Below are 15,992 nucleotides of genomic sequence, written 5' to 3'. Positions count from 1 at the left end.
AACCATATGATCATCTCAATAGATGCACAAAAAGCTTTTGACAAAATTCAACACCCATTTCTGATAAAAACTCTCCAGAAAGTGGGCATAGAGGGAACCCACCTCAACATAATAAAGGCCATATACGACAAACCCACAGCAAACATCATTCGCAATGGTGAAAAACTGAAAACATTTCCTCTAAGATCAGGAACGAGACAAGGATGTCCACTCTCACCACTATTATTCAACATAGTTTTGGAAGTCCTAGCCACGGCAATCAGAGAAGAAAAAGAAATAAAAGGAATCCAAATTGGAAAAAAAGAAGTAAAACTGTCACTGTTTCCAGATGACATGATACTATACACAGAGAATCCGAAAGATGCCACCAGAAAACTACTGGAACTAATCAACGAATCTGGTAAACTTCAGGATACAAAATTAATGCACAGAAAGCTCTTGCATTTCTATACACTAACAACGAAAGATCAGAAAGAGAAATTAATGAAACACTCCCATTTACCATTACAACAAAAAGAATAAAGTACCTAGGAATAAACCTACCTAAGGAGGTAAAAGACGTGTACTCAGAAAACTGTAAGATACTGATGAAAGAAACCAAAGATGACACAAACAGATGGAGAGATATACCATGTTCTTGGTTTGGAAGAATCAATATTGTGAAAATGAATATACAATCCAAAGCAATCTACAGATTCTATGCAATCCCTATCAAATTACCAATGGCATTTTTTATAGAACTAGAACAAAAAATCTTAAAATTTGTATGGAGACACAAAAGACCCCGAATAGACAAAGCAATCTTGAAGGAAAAAAATAGAGCTAGAGGAAACGGACACCTAACTTGAGACTATACTACAAAGCAATAATAATCAAGACAATGTGGTACTGGCACAAAAACAGAAATATAGATCAATGGAACAAGATAGAAAGCCCAGAGATAAACCCACGCACCTATGGTCTACTAATCTATGACAATGGAGGCAAGCATATACAATGGAGAAAAGACAGTGTGTTCAATAAGTGGTGCTGGGAAAACTAGACAGCTACATGTAAAAGAATAAAATTAGAACACTCCCTAATACCACGCACAAAAATAAACTCAAAATGGATTAAAGACCTAAATATAAGACCAGACACTATAAAACTCTTAGAGGAAAACACAGGAAGAACACCTGTTCACATAAATCACAGCAAGATATTTTTTGACCCACCTCTCAGAGTAATGGAAATAAAAACAAAAATAAACAAATGGGACCTAATGAAACTTTTGCACAGCAAAGGAAACTCTACACAAGATGAAAAGACAACCTTCAGAATGGGAGAAAATATTTACAAACAAATCAATGGGCAAAGGATTCATCTCCAAAATATATAAACAGCTCATGCAGCTCAATATTAAAAAAACAAACAACACAATCCAAAAATGTGCAGAAGACCTAAATAGACATTCTCCAAAGAAGACATACAGATGGCCAAGAGGCACATGAAAAGCTGCCCAACATCACTTATTATTAGAGAAATGCAAATCAGTACTACAATGAGGTATCACCTCGCACTGGTTAGAATGGGCATCATCAGAAAATCTACAAACAACAAATGCTGGAGAGGGTGTGGAGAAAAGGGAACCCTCCTGCACTGTTGGTGGGAATGTAAATTAATACAGCTACTAAATAGAACAGTATAGTGTGGAGGTTCCTTAAAAAACTAAATATAGAATTACCATATGACTCAGCAATCCTACTACTGGGCATATACCCTGAGAAAACCGTAACTCAAAAAGACACATGCACCCCAATGTTCATTGCAGCACTATTTACAATAGCCAGGTCTTGTAAGCAACCTAAATGTCCATCAGCAGACAAATGGATAAAGAAGATATTGTACATATATACAATGGAATATTAGCCATAAAAAGGAATGAAATTGGGTCATGTGTAGAGACGTGGATGGACCTAGAGACTGTCATACAGAGTAAAGGAAGTCAGAAAGAGAAAAACAAATATATTGTATATTAACGCATATATATGGAATCTACAAAAATGGTACAGATGAATCAGTTTGCAAGGCAGAAATAGACACAGATGTAGAGAGCAAACATATGGACACCAAGGGAGGAAAGTGGAGGTAGGGGCGTGGTGGTGGGATGAACTGGGAGATTGGGATTGACATATATACACTAATATATATAAAATAGATAACTAATAAGAATTTGCTGTATAAAAAATATATGAAATAATTAAAGTTAAAAAAAAGAAAGAAATGTGTCCATGGCATGATGCCAGTGCAGAATAGCTTATTGTCTTAGATAAAAGCTTACCCTAGGTTCTCAATGATACTCTTGAATTTACCAGCCCACTGTATGTTCATGATGGTATTTCATACTAATTACCAATGTCCCATTGTTTTGCACTTAAAAATCTATCCTTTCAGCACTCTTGGAAGTCTACCTCCCATGTACATACCTTCCCTTTCATTCCCACTTTTTAATTATTTTTTTACATCAAATCACTTTATTGATTCCAAAGGGTTTTTTTTTTTTAATTTTTCTGTTTTCAAATTCCTTTTTACCCTCACTATTCTAAGTGAGCGTATAAGATTTATAAAACCATGGTGCAATGTGTTTTCTTAGTATAGTTTGAAAGGTGTCTCTGGATCTCCTCATATCCCCAAAGTGCAGCTACATTTTATGTATCACACAATATAAATGTTGGACATATAAACTAGAGGTGCAATTTGATCCATGATTTGATGAATCTGTCAAAATGAGCTGTGTAACGCCAAGTCTTCATAGCACTACTAATCCACAATTATGCATGTTATACTTGAAAGAAAGTATGTGACCCTATAGAGTATGGGTTTTCATTTGAAGCCCCATGGTTGTGTTACCACCAAGCTTGAAAGATCAACTTGCTGTCCTTTTAAATCTAGCTACAAAACCCTATTGGTTGGTTTCCTTTGGGTACTGAGTTTCTTTCTCTCTGTCTCTCTCTCTCTCACACACGCACACACACACACACCACTACCACCAACACAGACACACCACCCCCACCAACAATAGTTTTCTTTATTCTCATCTTCTATTTACTACATTTGCTTTAAAATCTTCAATACTTCTGTGTATTTATCTTCTAATTTGTTCCCGAAATATTTAGGAATAAAAGGGTAGCATTCTTTTTTTCTCCTGTCCTTACATTTCTACTTGCCACACCTTTTCTATTACTTTAGTTCTGAATTTTTACTTTGTGTCTTCATAAATTTCTGCTATTTAGTTTTGCCAGGCTGTAGCCAGGCTGTAAAATTTTTGTTAAGTTTTTTCCCTCAGAAGTATGACCAACTCTTTTAAATAACATTCTTGTCATATGAGCTATCCATTCTATTTTAAAATGCAGGTCTTTCCTGTAGTTTATTGAAAAGATTTCAACGTTGAGCCTATTAACATCTAAGTATTCTTCTAAGAGCATTTTTAGCAAAATGCACTCAGCCAGAACTAATAATTAATTACAGCATGTTCTAAATGTTAGAAATTTTTAAATTTAATCCTGTCAAGATATATGTATCTGTTGCTCATACTTTTAAAAAATAGACTAAAAAGTCACAGTATTACAAACTCTAGTGTTGTTTGAGGATTTGTAATTGCTGTTTTATAGGTATCAAATTAGCTATAATCATGTTAACTTTCCAATTTCACCCTGTTAGTATCTTTTTTTCTTTATTTCCTAATCTTTTGGGGGGATATAGCTGTGTAACAAATTATAATATTCTTTGATTATTTTAAGTGCATATATTTTCTTTGAAATTCATCTTCACCTATCCTCTGTTTTTCATTTGCAACTGGCTTCTCTTCACACATTGGTTTACTGTGATTCTAATAAAACTGAAGTCCTTTTAGGGCCTTCCTATTACTACGATTGTTTTCATTTCAGTATTTAAATTTTGCTCCTTGGAGGTTCATAGGCTCTTTTATCTTCAGAACATGTCAAGAATAAGAAAAAGCCTGGTCATTATACATATATTTAAGGTGAATTGATTCCTGTCAAGGGTGATCATGTTCCTTAAAAATATTGGATGGACAAAGTAACAAGTTTTAGGTCTAGGGTAGGCTGGAAAGACTATCTCATCTCTTTTGGTATTAGATATTGTGATTTATTTTTGATTTGCTTGACCAAAATAAGCACCTTTTATTTTTTCTCCAAAGGAAATCTAGGAACAGGAATGAGATTGAATTCCATTTTAACTTAAACCTTACTGAAACCAACAACAAAAAACCCAATGAAGTTTAGAGAATATGCTTGTCAGTTTCTCCTCTGTTTGAGCGGCAGCCCAGTTTCCTCTCCCACATCAATTCAGGCCATCCACTCCAGCCTGAATCTCCATCTCTTTACTGACTCCTCATAGTCCTCATGGACATTCCTATGAGACCAGCAACTTTTTGTTTTTGCAACCTATTTTTAAAAATTAGTATTTTTGGTCAAGTTCTTGTAGGAACTACCAAACAGGTCAGTAATACTGACCACATAATCACCCTTGGCTCAGTACATCTTTAGAAAGATCTAGCTATTTCTTCTTTTACTCAATTGTCTTGTGCTGCCTCTGTTTGAATGGCACCATTTACCTCCTTGATAGTCCTCTTGTCTAGTTTCACAAAACAAAGTTCTCACAAATATGAGAAAAAAAGCGCAACTTTTCCTTGGCATTAGCTAAACATTGAGCCACACCTCTTACATCCTTCAGCTACTTACCCTTGCTCAGTTCTACATCCCATCTGACAGTCATCACCAGAGCCTGTGTTTTGCAGCAACAATAAATTTAACAAACTGTTCACGATTTGATGGAGCATCTATACAAAGTTCATAGCATATGGGTTAAGGACAGACTGTTGTCCTCTTCTAAAATATTCTCTTTTGCCCCACCCTTCATTAGAAATCTACCTATTCAGAAGGGTTAAGGCCCAGCCTCCCTCACTTAGGGCTCCTGTACCATGTCCTGAACTGATCTCTGCTTGCTCTGAGGTGTACCAGTAAACTTATGGTCAATGACAGTCACTTTATTAATTATTTCATATCTTTATATCTCTCCAACTGAATTATAAGGCACTTAGAAGTCAGAGAAAATGATGAAGTTCTTTAGTACCTCAGTGAGCAGATTTTCAATAAATAACTTCTGAATGATTATGTGCTTCACTAGGAATGCAATGATAGGATCCCTGAAATGGGGATTAGAAAAGCTAAATTCTATTTGAAATTCTCCAATAATTATCTGGATGATCTAGAACAAATATATTTGTTTTTCGTAGTCTCTGTTTTCTCACAAACAAAGGAGAGATCTGGGTCCCTTTGAGCTCTATGATTTTATGAAGCAATGAATAGGGCAAGTGAGTGGAGGAAGAAATAACAGTTGCCAGTAGACAAAGATAATCTAACTATCTAAGGGACATTTGATGTTATCACATTCTAAGTGCGATATCCAACTTTAAACTGTAAAAAAATTTTAGCTGCCGCTCATGAGAGAAAGCTGGGATATACTAAATTCAGTACATAGGAGTTCAAGTTTAGCTCTTCTGCTTCTAGTTGCGTGATCTTGGGCCACTGACTGACCCCTTTAAACTCAATTTTTTCATGTGTGAATGAGGAATAATATATCTAGCTAATAAGTTTGTCATTATTAGAAGTATTTATGAAATAAGCTTATAAATATAAGGTAGTCGCACAAGCAGCAATACCAATATTTTCTATATAAAGTGACATATGTACACAATCATTCATTTTTAATCAAAACTTCTTGTTATTTAAGTAGCCTTATTTCTTTTGCTCCCAAGCCCTTATAGCCTAATTTTATTTTAGATAACTTTTGTAAAAGCTTGGAACCATGAGTTTCCTGGGCCAAGTTTATCAACAAAAAGATAAATACACTTTGCCTATATTTGAAAATACATTTCTTGTATTTATTTCTCTGTACTTCATTGAGAACATAAAGTTGGTGGTTATCAACCAAAATACACCAGTAAATACAGGTGATCTTATACATGGAAGATAAAGATTGAACTGTTAACATTTCTGAGTTATAGTTAGAAAATTATCTGAGTGGAATTGTATTATTCTAACTTACTGTATATGTTTTGTGGTCATATAGCATTTTGGCTTTAATTGATAATTGATTTAAAAAAATTTTTTTTTTCTTTTTATTTATTTATTTATTTATTTATTTATTTTTGGCTGCGTTGGGTCTTTGTTGCTGTGCACAGGCTTTCTCTAGTTGTGGCGAGTGGGGGTTACTCTTAGTTGCAGTGCATGGGCCTCTTGTTGAGGTGGCTTCTCTTGTTGCAGAGCACAGGCTCTAGGCGCGTGGGCTTCAGTAGTTGTGGCTCATGGGCTTAGTTGCTCCAAGGCATGTGGGATCTTCCCGAACCAGGGCTTGAACCCATGTCCCCTGCATTGGCAGGTGGATTCCCAACCACTGCGCCACCAGGGAAGCCCGATAATTGATTTTTACTACTTCTCTGTGGAATGTCTCTAAAAATATCTGGTGCATTTAGACATTTATTTAATTACATTTGTTCTCATATTGCTATTTTTTCTATAGCAATCTCTGGTAAACTAAGACTAATGTTTTCACTTATCAATCCTTTCCAGACTAGAGAATATTTACAGATAACCTCATAGAACGGAGTCTACTTAGCTAACACTGTGCTCTAAAATTTTTTTGGCATTAATGTGATTTGTCATATATACATGTAAAAGTAATTTCTCATCTTTTTGTCCATGAATGCATATAATTCACACTTGAAAGAAAGTGAAAATGAAGCCAATTGTCACAAAGAGAGTAGTACCGACCACTGTGCCCCTCTGTCACCTCCACTGGGTATGTTTGATCAAATGACGAAGATAGTTATGGGAACTGACCATCTGTATTAGAAATTTGAAATGGACAAGCATTTTCAACATCACAGTCAGCTAGTGTGATTTCCCAGCTGATCCTGAAGTAAAAATGTAGGTAGCTGGTGAGAAGAGTCAGCAAATAGAAAAAGACAAGACACAGGTCTGATGGTATACAACACAATTCTCTGGGAGGGGGAATAAAGCAAAAAAAAAAAAAAAAAAAAGCAGCTTCCTGCACAGGAAAAGAAGTTCTAAATAGAACAAGATGCTTCCTCCCCTAAAACACTGACACTTACTTACAAGCACTGAAAGTGAGGAAGTAGATTTCAAGCATCAGTTGCTTTGAACATTAAAGGACACAAAACTCAAAGACTCAAGTTTTTTGCTTTTATCCCATTCTTTTCTCCCATCTGGATGTTGAGAACATTCTTTACTAAAGACATAAATAAAATTGAATTACTATTCAATTCCTTTATGTTCACCAAAAGTCTGGAGGAGATTTACACCAACTAAAAGGAAAATCAACACATCATCAGTTGAAATGCAGCAAAACCTAAGATATGATTTTTAACTGATCATTCAACACTTACAGAGATACCACTATTCATATTACTAGCACTGTGTTTGGTTCTAAGTCCAAGTTGAATTAGACAGGTTCCTGCCCTCCAGTAACTTATACACTAGTGAAGAAGATGAGCACATAAAAATAACACAACAATGAATACAATCTGTTCCATGGTACAGTTTTGTACTAGGTTCTTTACACACTGTACACTTATATATATTTTGATCAGTGGTTATATACACCTACACATGGAAAGGCTTCCCATTAACAAGAGCAATTTTGGTAACACTGAACAATTAGATCTGTGGGCATAGAGCAAGGGCACAGGTAGGTGAATAAGGTATTTCCTTGACAGACTGAAACAACTGAGAATTTGTCCTAGAATAAAGTAACTCAGTAGTTTGAGTGAGGATGAGGGGGGAAATAAGATTTCAATCAGAAAGTAAAATCAAAGATATAATTAAGGTAAAATTCAGTCATTTTATTCATTAGGGATTATTATGGGATGAATTGTGTCCCCCCCAAATTCATATGTTGAAGCTGTAACCCCTCAGTACCTCAAGATGTGACTGTATTTGGGGATAAAGCCTTTAAAGAGGTAATTAATTTAAAATGATATCATTAGGCTGGGGCCTGATTCAATACGACTCGTCTCCTTCTTAGAAAATGCAATTAGGACGCAGACATGCACAGAGGAAAGACCATGTGAAGACACAAGGAAAACACAGTCATCTGCAAGCCAAAGAGAGAGGTCTCAGAAGAAACCAATCCTGTCAACACTTTAATCTCCAACTTCAAGCCTCCAGAACTGTCAGAAAATAAACACCTGTTATTTAAGCCACCCAGTCTGTGGTACTTTGTTATGACAGCCCTAGCAAACAATGCAAGAAATATTTATCCAGTCTTTGAATGAGAGGATTTTCTTAATTTTTCTTGAAAAAAATTATCAGTATTTTTATATACAGGTAACTATCTAATTTACTTATGCCTCATGTGAGACCTATTATTTATCTACCCTTGGAGATAATAAAAATGACTATAAAACAAACCACAATATATGAATTTAATTTTTATTAATTTGCATATACTATGTGACAGATATTATGTAGCACTGTAGAATCAAAGATAGATACCATATTGTCCCTGTCCTCTTGAGACTCACAAACCAGTCAGAAAGGCAAACACATGTATGTGATTATTTTACACAGTGTTACCTGTCACAATCTAAGAAAGCCCAGATTATCACACTAGGGTGGCTTCTGATTCTTTGATTCAAGAGTTAGAGGACTTAATCAAGCTGTCAACAAAAAGATGAGTTTTCTTTTTTGTAAATGACGGATCACTATGTGATTTTTGGCATATGACAAGGAGTCAAGTGACACTGCTATATCAAAACAAGATTCCTTATCATTCACATTTATAAAAATGAAAAGTAGGGATAGAATTGATGCCAAACCCATTCTCAGTCCTGCATTAAGTACTATTCATCTGAATACACGGAAACTATTTGAAGAGAAAGCAGCTATCTATGTTATTAAAATAGGAGTTCTTAGTAAAATTTTGAATTTTATGTTTAACAATCTATGAAAAATGTAAAATATTTATGTTATTTTGATCCATTTTATAGAAATAATCATTATAATAATATCTCAATCTAGAGGAAACTTTTTTAACAGAGCATAATGGTCAGAAAAAATTTTAATATAAATATTTTAATTGCACAGAAGTATGATAAGGTCTTCCATAAAGGAGTTCAAGTATAAGATACATTAGAATAGTATTAGGTGGTGTGATGATTAAATTTATGTTTCAACTTGACTGGGCCAGGGGGTAAACAGATATTTGTTCAAACATTATTCTGGGTGCTTCTGAGAGGCCAATTCTTTTATTAAAGTATAGTTAATTTACAAGGGAGGCTATTTTTGAATGAAACTAACATTTAAATCAGTAGACACAGTAAACCAGATTGTTCACCACAATGTGGATGGGCCTCATTCAATCAGTTGAAGTCCTGAATATCACAAAGGCTGACCCACCACTGACCCACAAAGGCACTGGTAATTTTTCAAATGGAAACATTAGCTCTTCCTGGTACAACAGCAGCCTGCCAGCCTTCAGGCTAAAACAGGAACATTGGTTCTGCAGATTTTGAACTTGCCAGCTTCCATAATCACGTGAGAAAATCCCTTATAATAAATCTAATGTATATGCATGTTTATATATCTCCTATTGGTTCCCTGTTGTGAAGAATAGGGAGAACAGGAAGACCCAGCCAAGTGAAGAGGGGAGAAGGAACATTCCAGGGAAAGGCGACATCATGATCAAAGGCATAGAGGGAGAAACAGCATGGTGTGCTCCTGCTCTCCTAACAGTTTAATGTTGTGAGAGCAAACATACAAAATAGGTAAAGAGGTGAAGATGGGTTGGTAGGCAAGGGACAGATGGAAAAGATCTTTATATGCCCTGCTAAGAGACTGGGAATTTATCCTGTGGGTAGTGAGAAGTCAACGAAGAATTTTAAGCAGTAGAATGATATTACCTGAGGTTATGGATATGCAAGATAGACTGGGAAAGACAGGACTAGAAGGAGAAACATCATCTAGGAGACTATTGCTGTAGTCAAGTTGAGGGTTGAAAAGTATCTGAACTATGGCAGTGGGATTAGAAATGGTTACAGTGACTTCAGAAATACAAGCTAAGTGATAGTGACAGCCCTCATCATTGGTTGGTCATTGTGCAGATTGAGAGAGGAGGTCAAGGTTTCTATTGGTGCTATGGAAGGTGTTGACCAGAATGTTACTTTGTTGTCAGGGTGCAGTATGTCATCACCAACTGAAACAGACTTCAGGAAAACGTGTCAACTGAATGATGGTGCTGAGAAAATTAGTTCACTGTTTAAATTTTTGATTTTGAGGTATCTTTAGAACAGTCAGTTGGAGTGGTAAAATAGGCAATCAGATAGAAGGTCTTCAAGTCATGTAAGTGGCCTTGACTAGAGACATAGACTTTAGAGCTAATTTTTTCATATGGTTGGTCTCTGAAAACATGAAATTGGACAATATCTCCCACAGTGAGTGCAAAATGAACAGCTGCTGAGGATGAAGCCTCCAGGAATCAGCACTGAAAAGACTGGTGGAGAAAAATCCATTACATGGAAAAACGCAAAGATAGGAAAAGACTCAAAAGAGTATGTTCCTTTTGTAATACAGAAAGTTTTCAGAACTAGATACTGATTAGCAGAGTCAATTGCAGTCAAGACTGCAATTGTCCTTTGTATTTAGACCTTGTAATGTAAAATCTCAAAAACATAGTGAGAGCAAAAGCCAGATTACAATGGCATCATGAGTGTATGAGAGGTAATAAACTAGAACTCTGAGATGTTTGGAGGAGAAAAGGAAGTAAATAGGGGATTGAAGAAGCATTTAGGATAGAATTTTTTTAAATCTATACTTACAGGTTGAGGAAAAGATCCTACAATAAAAGAGGTTGTCTAAAGATAGAGAATAGGAAGGAATTAAGGGAGCATGGTCTTGGTGAGAAAGGGTTAGGGTAGATTCATTGGCATGAGAGTGGAAGAGAAATGATGAGGGATGGATAGGACTGGAAAATAGAAGGAGATCAAATATAAAACATTCAAAGTTCTCATGGAAGAAGGAAAGGGCCATCTATTGAAAATGGTAGGAGAAGTGAGGGAGGTGGGGTAGGTAGAAGGAGACAGAAAATGATTTAAGGCCTTAAGGAGAGTGATAAAAATGTAAAACATATATTTAGGAAAATACAGTTGAGCTAATGATGTGTGCCAGACATTGTTAGTGTTCAGCAAATATCCACCTTGTCCTTTAGATTTCCTGAGCATTCATACATCTAGGAGGGCTCATGTGAGCACAGTGTTGTCCAGTCAAAGGCAGTTTAGAGCGGGTATATCTGCTCCATGCTCTCTCCCCATCAGCTATGAAAATCTTAAAGGCTGTGAGCTTCCAATGGAAAAGCTATAAATTGAAGAAGGGCTATCAAGTATTATCAGAGTATAATATGAGCAGAAAATAAGCCCTACTATGTTCAGTCATTAAGATTTTGGGATTTTCTACGGCAGCGTAAGCAAACCTCTCATCACTAATGAACCAAGGATATTAAAAGGTTGCTTCCAGGATTATAGATCAGGATTTGCAGAACTGGCAGGTGCAGCCAAGTTATTTTCTGCTCTCTCTCCACAGGAATTGAAGGCAGCAGAGTTGGGATTACTGGTGTCAAATGGGGGAGAGGGAAGGGAGAGAGGCAGAAGGAGATGATTAGCAGTGAGGAGGGCTGATAGGCTTAGGAGAAAGAGAAAGCATCAGGGAGTTGGGAGCCCTCTTAGTTTGAAAAGTGGGCATATTGGGAAAGTTAGAGTGAGACTGAAGAATGAAAGAATGTGGTCAAAGAGCGGAAAGTTACATTTATGATTTTCAAGGTGGACCATTTGCAGGTGATGGTTAAGTTCATGGATTTTCTCTAGGCACTGTAGCTCATATAAAGTGGAGATGAAAGTTAAGATGGTCCAGAAATTTTTCAGGGAAATTGTTGCCTGTCTCATCTACATGCATGTTGAAACAACATGAAAGGATTAAAGTTCTGATTTATTGCTCAAAATTTATCCCTAAATCATTAAAATATTCCTAAGTGTCACTGTTAATGCACTTCCTTTATTATATTTTCTGTCACATAATGCTTTTACTTGGAAGAAATGGAAATGCCTTACAGACTTTTTGCTGAAGTAACAATAACATAGGGGAGGTATAAGTGATTACTACTTATGCAGCTCTGCAATTTTTAACATGATAGGTAAATCAATAAACACATATATTTGAATACCCAAATTTGACCTCTAATAAATTCTAATAAGAAGGATATGTACAGTGCAGTTAAAATGTGAATTTAAATTTACATTTTATATTCAGGGATGATAAAACCTAATTAACTGGATTATAACGCTGTCACTGCATAAGATAATTACTTTAGGAGAGGAGGCAAGATGGCAGAGTAGAAGAACGTGAGCTCACCTCTTCTTACGGAAACACCAAAATCACAACTAACTGCTGAACAACCACTTACAAAAAAAACGCTGGAACCTATCAAAAAAGATACCCTATATCAAAGACAAAGAAGAAGCCACAATGAGACAGTAGGAGGGGCACAACTGATAAAATCAAATCCAATACACACAAGGTGGGCAACCCACAAACTGGAAAGCAATTGTATCACAGAAGTTCTCCCACAGGAGTGAGAGTTCTGAGCCCCACATCAGGCTCCCCAGCCTGGGAGTCTGGCAATGGGAGGAGGGGTCCCCAGAGAGTCCAGCTTTGAAAGCCAGCAGGGTTTGACCACAAAAATTCCACAGGACTGGGGGATACAGAAACTCGACTCTTGGAGGGCATACACAGGGTCTTGCATGCACCTGGACCCAGGGGAAAAAAGTGGTGACCTCATAAGAAACTGGGCCTGACTTACCTACCAGTGTTTGAGGGTTTCCTGTGAAGGCAGGTGGGGGAGCTGTGGCTCACTGTGGGGACAGGGACACTGGCGGTGGTGGTTCCGGTGAGTGCTCATTGGTGTAGGCCCTCTAGGAGGCCAACATTTTCTCACCAAGACCTGGCCCCACCCAACAGCCTGTAGGCTCCAGTGCTGGGATGCCTCAGGCCAAACAACCAATAGGACATGAACACAGCTCCACCCATCAGTAGATAAGCTGCTTAAAGTCTTTGTGAATAAACAGCTGCCTGATAAACACACCCCCGACACAGACCTGCCTACCAGAGGGACAAGACCCAGCTCCAGGTGGGCAGGTACCAGTCTCCCATCAGGAAGCCTGTGCAAGCCTCTTAGACAGCCTCATTCAGCAGAGGGCAGAAAGCAGAAGCAAGAAGAACTACAACCCAGCAGCCTGCAAAACAGAAACAGTAATCACAGAAAATTAGACAAAATGAGATGGCAGAGGAATATGTCCCAGATGAAGAAACAAGATAAAACATCAGAAGAACAACTAAGTAGAGATAGACGACCTACCTGAAAAAGAATTCAGAATAATGATAGTAAAGATGATCTAAGGTCTCAGAAAAAGAATAGAGACACAGACTGAAAATATTCAAGAAATATTTAACAAAGAGCTATTTGCAAATGATGTGACAGATAAGGGATTACTCTCCAAAATTTACAAACAGCTCATGCCACTCAATATCAAAAAAAAAAAAACAACCCTATCAAAAAATGGTGAGAAGACCTAAATAGACATTTCTCCAAAGAAGACATACAGATTGCCAAGAGGCACATGAAAAGATGCTCAACATCACTAATTATTAGAGAAATGCAAATCAAAACTACAATGAGATATCACCTCACACCAGTCAGAAAGGGCATCATCAAAAAGTCTACAAATAATAAATGCTGGAGAGGGTGTGGAGAAAAGGGAACCCTCCTATACTGTTGGTGGGAATGTAAATTGGTACAGCCACTATGGAGAAACTAAAAATAGAGATACCCTATGATCCAGTAATCCCACTCCTAGGCATATATACGGAGAAAACCATAATTCAAAAAAACACATGTACCCCAATGTTCATTGCAGCACTATTTACAATAGCCAGATCATGGAAGCAATCTAAATGCCCATTTACAGACAAATGGATAAAGATGTTGTACATATATGTACAATGGAATATTACTCAGCCATAAAAAGGAACAAAATTGGGTCATTTGTAGAGACGTGGATGGACCTAGAGACTGTCATACAGAGTGAAGTAAGTCAGAAAGAGAAAAACAAATATCGTATATTAACGCATATATGTGGAATCTAGAAAAATGGTACACAGACTTCTGTAGGCTGCGGGGCTGAATCTATTTCCTTGTATTTTCTGTCTTCTGGGGGCCACCCACATTTCTTAGCTCATGGCCCTTTCCTCCTCTCAAAGCCGGCAACAGTGGGTTGCGTTCTTCACATACTTCATCACTCTGACCTTCTCTTCTATATCCCTCTTCCCCTTTTAAGAATCCTTGCGATTATATTGGGACCACTTGGAAAACCCAGGAACCCAGGATAATCCATTTTGAGGTCAGCTAGTGATTAGCAACCTTAGTTCCATCTGCCACCTTTCTTTTTTTGGCCATGCCGCAAGGCATATAGGATCTTAGTTCCTGACCAGGAATCAAATCTGCACACCCTACATTGGTAGAACAGAGTCTTAATCACTGGACTGCTAGGGAAGTCCCTCCATCTGCTACCTTAAGGTACTTTTGCCCTTTAACCTAACATATTCACAGGTTCCAGGGATTAGGATGTGGGCATCTTTAGGGCACCATCATTCTGTCAATCATACCACCATTTTTAAATTCAAGGTCCCTTACACATTTCTTCCTGTTTCCAGGGGGGACCCTCCCCTGGGGCCCATTGTCTTCATTGCACTCAGAATGAAAATTTCTCTGAAATTCTTTTTCCGGTAAGTTTTGGTAAGGAGAAGCCTCTCTTGCACTGGAGTGTGCAGAATGGCTTCAGCGTCCATTCCTTCAACCCTACAGGTGATGGCAGAAGTGGCAGAGGCTGCAGAAGCCAAAGCCTTTTGGCCTGAGAATGGCAGCTAGTCCTGTTCACCCAGCAACCCTCACACAATTCATCCAAACTGTAAAACGGTCCCTGCTTCACATCAATGAGCTAAAAACATTAGTTATAAAGGTTATTTCGGTATTGCTGGGGACAAGCTCAAATCGGAATGGTAAAAAAGTCCTTGAATCAAATTTCTATTTCTTTAATTAGGTCTTAACAAACATCCACTGCTGTGGTTAACTTTATTTCCATGTATTTGTTTATTTGTCAGTTTTCAAAAAGTACTCGAAGTAACGTAACCTCTTTGGGACTCAGTGATGTGAAAGCAGAGGAAGAAGAAATTAAAGAAAAAAAAAAAAGAAAAAGAAAACATGTTTAGAATTTTTAAAAACTAAAATAAACAGGAAAAAAATAGTTCTTTGACATATCTAGAGAAAGTGAATTCTCCCCATCCTTTGTCTAATCATTTTCATGAAGCTTTAGAAACTTAATAGGGAGAGGGGAAAGGCGTTAGTGAGGATAAAATACATTTGGTTTGCAAAACCCCTGGGAAAGGAATCTTTTCCAAGCAATGTGAGTACTCTCTCCCTGTACTACCACAATGGGCAAAGTTGGTTATTCTATCATTGGGTTAGAACTATTTCCTGCTGTTTTCCCTCGGTTTAGGGTATAAAATATGCTTCTGTGTTAGATACACTCCCCTTCTAAACTGGAAAAAAAAAAAAAAGCCAAGAGAGCCTGTGACTATGAAAACAAAGGAGTACTTTTCCTCTCACACCTCCACTTACAAAGAATGAGGTTTATTTCAAATTTTATTTTTCTTCTTTGTGGTTAAGAGTAGCTGCTATAAAGTGATTTTGTGTTGGTCAGGGTGGCTCAGTGGGGAAATGCTAGGTATGAGTGACTCACTAAAGGGGAGGAATAAAGAAATGACAGTAGAATAACTCAACAACAAAGGAAAAGATGGTGGTGGGAA

At 37.2% G+C, this 15,992-nt stretch overlaps 2 long non-coding RNA genes across 2 annotated transcripts in view; one reads left to right on the top strand and one right to left on the bottom strand.

Moving 5' to 3' along the window:
* LOC309667226 overlaps positions 1-15,384 on the top strand; it is a 297,723-nt gene extending 282,339 nt beyond the window's left edge. The window contains exon 2 of the long non-coding RNA XR_014267639.1: positions 6,308-15,384. This is a non-coding gene — a long non-coding RNA (uncharacterized lncRNA). The remainder of the gene's footprint in view (positions 1-6,307) is intronic.
* The window catches only part of LOC309667209, a 418,987-nt gene that overhangs the window by 104,312 nt on the left and 298,683 nt on the right, over positions 1-15,992 (bottom strand). The gene's annotated exons all lie outside the window — the stretch shown is intronic.

This window comes from Balaenoptera physalus (genome assembly GCF_965194825.1).
Source record: "Balaenoptera physalus genome assembly, chromosome: 9".
In the NCBI taxonomy this organism is placed as follows: domain Eukaryota; kingdom Metazoa; phylum Chordata; class Mammalia; order Artiodactyla; family Balaenopteridae; genus Balaenoptera; species Balaenoptera physalus.
The sequence above is the reverse complement of the archived record's forward strand: the minus strand, read 5'-3'. Positions and strand labels throughout refer to the sequence as shown.